The sequence below is a fragment of the Pagrus major genome, chromosome 4, assembly GCF_040436345.1.
Source record: "Pagrus major chromosome 4, Pma_NU_1.0".
NCBI classification, from domain to species: domain Eukaryota; kingdom Metazoa; phylum Chordata; class Actinopteri; order Spariformes; family Sparidae; genus Pagrus; species Pagrus major.
The window spans coordinates 7937330-7943329 of NC_133218.1; positions in this window are offsets into that span (position 1 = coordinate 7937330).

Genomic DNA, 6000 nt, shown 5'->3' on the forward strand with positions numbered 1-6000 from the left:
ACAAATTAAATTAACAGACAGCAGATAGTGAGTAATAATGAGAGCAGAGACAGAGTCATCAGATGCATATCTCCTTCAGTTCAAAGTTACACTCTCCTCCATCTTCAGAGACCAAACTAAATGGAGGAAACAAACCTCAGTGGCATCAGACAATCACCCACACAGTAATGACGGTCTACAATGCTGACTTATTTGCTTCGCCTCATCGAGTGCCCACTCCTGATTACACATTCTGGTGTTTTGGCAATCTGAAAAGAGACACAAAATGCTAAATGAGCAATTAGGTTGTATTGTGGAACCCACTGTGGCTAGCTGATCGCTAATTGAGCCAAACAACAAAACAGAGATGTTGGATTTCTACACACAGTAGACCATCTCAAGTACAACACAAATGAATACATTCAAATAAATGGAGAGTGTGTGTAAAACACAGTGTGAGTAACTCAGATGAGGACTGAGGAACAATAAGAGACATCTCTTTGTCAGATCTCAGTGTCTGATCCATGAAGCAGATTTTCCTCAACCAAATGAATCAATGTCATTAATTAAATACTCGTTAAGTCTTTTCCTGTGGGAAATGGCTGATAGCTAAACAGTAAATTAGACAGAACCACAACAGATGCTAATTTTAGCCTGCTTCAGAACAACCAGAAGAAATTATTTAGAGCACCGATGTGATTTACAGTCGAGCTTAAGCAGGGATACTACGTCTTGCTAGTCTTTGTGGTGGCCTAAATTACCTGAAAATATGTTCATCATCATCCTCCTTCTTAAACATAGCTGCCATTTATATCATGTAGAATTAACAAAGTCTATCCAAATGTCCACTTGCCCAACAAAGGTTTACTAACTGCATTCATGTTCAATTTTGTTGCTGGGGAGGAAAAAACTATATATAACTATATCAGCCAGCAGATTATTCTTATTTATAACTTAAAGTCTACACGTATTACTTTTGTAGATCTATCTTGCAGTTACAATTACTGCTATAGGCGGCCCTAGGGTGGTAGAGTAGAATTAGAGAAAATTAATTACAATTGGCCATTTTCACATCGTAGCCATTTCTCCTCCGACATCTGGCTGAGGGTGGGAAGCTCAAATGCTGTTATTAAAAGCATAATTTCTTGTGTAGTGAATCTGACTAATAATTTTAATTTTATAGCTTCTTGATTGATCAGCAGCCGAAAAGACAATGGATAGTGAAAATCTAAAGGGACATCATGCCATATGCCATATTTTAAGTTTAAAACAATATGTTTGGTAACCTTTTAGCTACCGTTGCCAACAGTGAGTTGAGCTCAGAGGGACATCAGGCCATATTTCATTGTAGAGCAACATATTTGATTACCAATTAGCTACCATTAGCAAGCAGCTAAAGTTAAGTTCTAGCCACTTCTGTTTGATACTGTTACATGATATGATAGAAAAGCTGTTAATTAATCTTCATTTATTAACACACATCTTGGACTAATTTGTTTTTTTAATGTAAGCTAAGGTATGCAACATAAGCTGTTGTCTAAATGTAGCTAACAGGTTACCAAATATGTTGTTTTTCAGTTTTACCTTACGTTAGTATTCGTTAGCTAACCTCAAATACATAAGTCCAAGATTTGCGTTGATAATTGAGAAATGATTATGGCTCTCCCATCATATCATGTAACGCTATCAAACAGTAGTGGTTGAAACTTAACGTAAGCTCTTAGCTAACGTTATCCGTTGTCTTTTCAGTTGCTGGTCAATCAAGAGGCTGTGAGATGATAATATTTCAGATTCCCTACATTTAAATGACTTGCAATCTGCAGTACAACATTTGAGCTTCCACCCTGAGCGTGACATCAGAGGAGAATGGCCTCCATTTAAATATGGTCTATAGGACTACAAGATATGATCAGATGTTTGACATACAAATGCTGGCTTATTCTCGTTATTCATATGATTTGTCTCCCTTTCTCCAGTTGTTCCAGTCCATGGCCCCCCAGCAACTATGTACTGGAATTACCAGGGTGACTTCACATTGCTCACGTCACACAAGATTCTTACAGTTGCTATAATCAATATTTTTAAATTATTGGTGGATCACTTAACTACTTGTTGTGAATGGGGTCATCCATCCTGAACACTGCAGTTCCTTTCTGCTTTACAGATTTTTGTCATCTTTCAGCTCATTTTGGTTTGATGGCTCACAGATTTACTGCTCTGGTTCAGTTTCAGTGCCCTCAAAAGACTGTGATCTTGTATGCTACCTGCCCTGCACCAAACAGCTGACAGACAAAATTAGTGACTAGTTGGGGAACATAGTGCCATACTTGCCAACTCTCCCGATTTTCCCAGGAGACTCCCGTTTTTTAATTGCCTTTGCCTGGTTTCCTCCCAAGGTCTCAAGTCTCTCATATTTCTTAGATTTAAGACAATTTGTCACACCTTTTCCCCTTTTGGTGATCATAACTTGTGTCTGGCTCTGTACAGCATGTAGTCTGCTGTAGTGTTGCACCTCATCCTCCCCATTGAGTGAGAGACGGATAGAGAAATAGAGAGGAGAAAGAATATTTAAACACATTTTCAGACACTTTGGAGAGAAGAATACCTGATTCTTACGTAAAGTCTTGATGGAAAGGGGCTGTAAAATCTGCCATGTCAATTTTCCTCTCAATCCTGGGTGTTGCACCACGTCAATGCCCTTCAAGAGGCTGACAAACACAGAGCTGTGACGTGCACAGACTCTCCAAGGGCCAGGGGCAAAAAAGAAATGAACGAAAAGTGGTAAATTTTACTTTATGCCACAGATTCCATTATTTAAATGTCACCAGAATGATGGAAACACAATCCTTGAATTTTATGTGAGGGTGACATGCAAACAGCCAATCATTTATCAGGCGTGTAATTCAGTTGCACCATTGTCATGTGATTGACAATGACAAAGAGCGTGTCAGAGGCATTACTATGGACCAGTTCTCACAAGACCAGTCGTACTCCGCGTGTAAAACCAATAACTCACACAGTAGTAATGTCTGCTTTTCTTGCGGTCTTATACAGTGGCCTATGAGCTGCAGCCGTGCCAGCAAACACAACTACCCAATCGGCCACTGTCCCGGCTTCTCTGCTCCTCACGGTGTCACTCATCCTGAAGAGCCGCTGTTTGCTGCCAAGCCCGTTCGGTAGGGCAGGCCAGCTCTGCCCACCCTTGCTCCACCACCTGGTGCTGGCTGAGTGTTTTACAAACCAACCGCAAGAGAAACACAAACTCAACCCATTAACACCAGAGAGAATGAGTGCTGGCAAAGAGGAAATTGTGAATAACAAAGAGCAGGTCAGCTCCGACATATGGCAGTATTTTAACTTATTTGTCTGATTTTTTTTGTGCGTTTCATTGTTGTTAACATAATTATAACCTGTGTGCTTGATAAAGTTGTTATATTCAAAATAAAGAGGTTATATGTGACCTTTTTTCACCTGGTCTTTAAAAATGATTAAAAAAAATAGGACAGTTTGGCGGACGAGGGCGGGGACCTAGGCGTCCTGACGCCTGGCTTCGCAGACTAGCAGTACTGGTTCTGGAACCCTCTTCTGAAGAGGGGCTGGACTCTCTCCTTTTCCAGAGTTGCCCAGGATGAGAGGCGCCAGGCGGGTGTGGGGATACTCACCTGGCTGAGCACCACAGTGTTGGAGTTCTTCCCGAGGAACAACAGGGTCGCCTCTGTCCATCTGAAAGTCACTGGGGGGAAGGCTCTGACTGCCATTTGTGCTTATGCACCAAACGGCAACTCGGAATGCCCGGCCTTTTTGGATACCTTAGGTGGGGACTCCATAGTTCTTCTGGGGGACTTCAATGCCCATGGTCAATGAGTGGACTTGGTTCCAGGCCACCTTAGGCCAAATGTCAATGATCTACTTTGTGGTTGTATTATCTGATCTGCAGCCGTATGTCTTGGACACTTGGATGAAGAGAGGAGCAGAGCTGTCAACTGATCACCACCTGGTGGTGAGTTGGATCAGATGGCAGGGGAGACTGCCGGACGGACCAGGTCAACCCAAACGAGTAGTGAGGGTGAACTGGGAATGTCTGGTGGAGGCCCTGGTCTGTCGGGTCTTCCCCTACCATCTCCGGAAGAACTTTTCACGCATTCTGGGGGAAGCTGGGGACGTGGAATCTGAGTGGACCATGTTCATAGCCTCTGTGCCTCTAGTGGCAGCTAGGAGCTGTGGTCAGAAGTTAATTTGTGCCTGTCCTGGTGGTAACCCAAGAACCCGTTAGTGGACACCGGCGGTGAGGGAGGTCATCAAGCTGTAGAAGGAGGCCTTTCGGGCTTGGTTGGCCCAGGGGTCTTCTGAAGCAGCAGACAGGTAATGAGAGGCCAGAAGGGCTGCAGCCTCGGCAGTCGCTGAAGCAAAAATTCGGGTGTGGGAAGAGTTCGGGGAGGCTATTGAGAAGGACTTTCGGTCAGCCTCAAGGAGGTTCTGGAAAACCATCCAGCAGCTGGAAGGAAAAGCGGGGCTTAGCCCAGGCTTTGCTCGGCAGGGGAGGAAAAACTGCTGACCCAGACTGGGGATATTGTCAAGCAGTGGAAAGAGTCCTTTGAGGAGCTCCTGAATCCAACTAACACATCCTCTGAAGTAGAGGCAGAGTCTGAAGACTCAGGAGAATACTTGTCCATATCACTGGCAGAGGTCAGTGGGGTAGTCAAGAACCTCCCAAGTGGCAAGGCACCAGGGGTGGATGAGTCTCGCCCTGAGATGCTGAAGGCTCTGGACATTGTTAGGCTGTCTTGGTTGACACGCCTCTTCAGCGTCGCGTGAAGATCTGGAACAGTACCTTGGAATGGCAGACTATGGTGGTGATTCCTATCTTTAAGAAAGGGGACCGGAGGGTGTGCTCCAGTTACCGGGGTATCACACTGCCCACCCTCCATGGGAAAGTTTATGCCAGGGTGCTGGATTTGCAGCTGAGGGTCAGCACCTCTAAGTCTGAGGCCATGGTTCTCTGCAGGAAGATGGTGGATTGCCCCCTCCGACTGGAGGGAGAGCTCCTGCCCCAACCAAAGGAGTTCAAGTATCTCAGGGTCTTGTTGGAGCAGGAGATGGACCAGAGATTTGGTGCGGCATCCGCAGTACTGCGGGTGCTGCTCTGGACCGTCGTGGTGAAGAGGGAGCTGAGCCAGAAGGCGAAGCTCGCGATTTACCAGTCTATCTACAGTCCGACCCTCACCTGTGGCCACGAGCTGTGGGTAGTGACCAAAAGAGCGAGATCGCAGATATAAACAGCTGAAATGAGTTTCCTCTGTAGGGTAGCTGGGCTCAGCCCTAGAGGTAGGTTTAGGAGTTCGGTCATCCGCGGGGAGCTCGGAGAAAGGCCGCTGCTCCTTCGCGTCGAAAAGAGCCAATTGAGGTGGTTCGGGCATCTTGTGATGGAAGGACAGGTCATTAAAAATGATTAATAATTATAGATATTGGCCAATATGAAACTTCACTATCTTAAGGGACTTTTCAGCCATAATGCCCAGCCCTAGGTAAGACCCCCGCAACCACACTTTGATTTTGAAATCCTTCCGTTTTTGAGGTCCTAAGATTGGTAAGTATGCATAGTGGGCCATATATAGCCAAAGAGCCAGTCATTTCTCCAAAATAATGCTGTTGCTCCATATCTGCTGGATCTGTCATTAGCAACTTTTTGCTAATAAACAAGGTACATTAGTGTTGTGATATAGCTTGATTTGTAGCCTCCAAACACATACACAGAATCATCACAGAGTGTCTACCTCAGCTATAATAACGTTACCACTTTGGTGCTGCTCACTCCTGGCAGGGCTACGCTCAATAAGCTCTCTTAGCTCTTTTAGTCTAATAAACACATAAATAAACGACTTTGCTACCTCAGTCTGAAAAGGGTACCTGGCATGACAGTTACTTCTTACTGCTGTCGATGTGTGATTTGTGCTAACTAGGTTAGCTTGGCTCAGGGGCTGTGTGCTTTGTGCTAATCAGTTAGATCTGACTGACAGGTAG